This window comes from Panthera uncia (assembly GCF_023721935.1).
Source record: "Panthera uncia isolate 11264 chromosome E2 unlocalized genomic scaffold, Puncia_PCG_1.0 HiC_scaffold_20, whole genome shotgun sequence".
Taxonomy (NCBI): domain Eukaryota; kingdom Metazoa; phylum Chordata; class Mammalia; order Carnivora; family Felidae; genus Panthera; species Panthera uncia.
Window position 1 is genome coordinate 23,926,939 of NW_026057589.1, and position 2,474 is coordinate 23,929,412.

A 2,474-nucleotide genomic window follows, 5' to 3' on the forward strand; every position below is an offset into this window, starting at 1 on the left:
TAGCAGGCAGGTGGGGTCCTTCCTGGGGCTATAGCAGGCAGGTGGGGGGCCTCTGTTGGGCTATAGCAGGCAGGTGAGGGACCTCTGTGGGGCTGTGACAGGCACGTGGGACCTCCGTGGAGTTATAGCAGGCAGGTAGGGGCCTCCGTGGGGCTATGGCAGTCAGGTGGGAGCCTCCGTGAAGCTGTAACAGGCACGTGGGGTCCTCCCTGGGGCTGTAGCAGGCAGTTGGGGGGCTCTGTGGGGCTGTAACAGCCACGTAAGGCCTCTGTAAGGCTATAGCAGGCAGATGGGACTTCTGTGGGGCTATAGCAGACAGTTGAGGCCTCCGTGGGGCTCTAGCAGGCAGGTGGGGCCTCCGTGGGTTTATAACAGGCAGGTGGGGCCCTCCCTGGGGCTTTAGCAGGCAGGCGGGGGCTTCCACAGGATACAAGCACCCCGGGCTCCTTCTTCCCTCTTCTCTCGGATCGTCTTCGGTTTTCGTGTTCGGTTCCTGTTCTTGCTGAAGTCCCACTGGGTTAGGTACTACTGTCACCATCTTTCAGACGTGCAAATAGAAGGTAAGTAATTTCCCCAGCCTTATGGTTGGTAGTGGAGCTAGACTTGTCCCCAGGGGGTTCGGTGGGAGTCCTGCCCCCACTTCTCCCTCACCTCTGTTCAGCCCTTGAAACGGGTAGCCCCACACAGAGGCTTTGGTCCTTCCCCTGCTTCAGGTTCTCTAGCCCAGAACTCTGGAAGCTAAGGCCTGTGGAAGTCTCCCTGGGGCTTAGAGGTGGTCTCTGAGGGTTACAGCTCTTGTTTCTGGCTGAGGGTGTGTGTCTGCCTGGGGTGAGGGTTCAAGCCCTGTCACAAGCCTTGTCTTCACGTGGGCTCTTAGCAATGGCCCTGCTGTACTTCTGGGGTGTGTATGACGTCCTGATCCTGCGAAGTGATCCATGGGAGGGTGGAGATCTTCTGGGGAAGTGTGCCGTAGAGGCTGCTGTCTGAAGTTCGATGGAAGCTTAACCAGTAAGTGACTTTTCAGCACCGAGATCGTTGGTTCTCCAACAACATAACGTGAAAAAGGAGACGTTGAGAGTCCTAAAATAGTCGTTCAAGAGGTTTTTAAAATGCTTTCCTGCCCAGGCCTCCCCCACACCCACCGAGTCTGTGCCTCTGGGTAGGCTGGGTGTCTGTGAGAACTCCTCAGAGTTCTCCAGATTCTAATAGAAAAACGTGGGTTCTCGATTTTTAGCGGCATCAGTCACCTGGGGGCTGTGGCACGTTCCAGGGTCTCTGCTTCAGGGGGTCTAGGGGCCTGGGAATCTGGATCTCCATGAGTTCCCAGGAGAACTATGGGTTGGCAAAACAGCAGCAACTATCGATGTAGAGCTCTCCAGCACTGCCTCTGTGCCTGGTCGCCTCTCAAACCACCAAGGGCTCCTGACGGATTTTACACGAACGGCGTGACTGCTCCGTGCCCTCCCCATCTTGAAGTACTAACCAGTATATTCCCCATGATGACCACGTAGGGTGCTGTTCTCGTCCCTGTTTCACAGATGCGGACCAGTGAGGCTCAGAGGCCGGAGATCTCCCTGGGCTCATGGGGCCTGGCTTCTGACCACTCTGGCGATGAACCCTTTCCTGAGAGGGGCTGATCCCTCCCTTTTTGCCCACGCCCGCTGGCTCCCACCCAAGCGTTTCCGTGAACTCCTGACCTCGGGCTAACCTCGTGGGCCTCTGGCAGCTGCCGCCTCTCTGGGTGAGCAGGGAGGGGAGTATGGGTCCAGGCAAGGTGCTCCCCAGATGGTGGGATTCAGAGTAGTACTTTCTTCCTGCTGCATCCGGTTCCGGCCAGCCTCCCTTGTTTGTGCCCAGAGGAGAATGAGCGGGGCAGCTAGGGGTGGAGGAATCAGGGTTGGGGAGCAGGGGCGTTCCTGCTCACTGAGGCCCGGCAGGGTGTGGGGCTGGAGGCTGGTGGGCGAGATGCCCAGGTTTGTCAGCCTGTGTGTCTGAACCCTTCCCCAGGGAGGGGCCGTGCTGGACATCAGGGCGTCAGAGGAAACAGCCGGCCTCCTTTCGTGTGATGGGGGTACCGCTACCATGTTGGGGGGCTTCCCTCGGGGTGCATTCCCTTGCCACCTGCCTCTCCGCCATCCTGTAGGAGCGGCTGTGCACACTGTGGGCTTGAGAAGCGCCGGCCTTGGCGGGGAGCCGGTGGGTGGTTGGAGCCGGAGCCTGCATTCCTCGTTGCTGACCTTCCTTCCCCCTTCTCTCTCGGGGAGTAGGATAGACCGTTGCCCAGAACGTGGGCCCGGGTATCGGGCACACCTGGTCGGGGCCCTAGCTCAGCTCCTTAACGTCAGGAGTCTGGGCAAGTGACTCTGGGCACCCGGTGGAAGAAGCCCTGGGTGTGGGGTGGACTTGAGGCACAGTGCACCTAAGGTGTCTCTGCCCTCTCCGCGAGGTCAGGATGGTGCGAGCGGAGTCGGTGT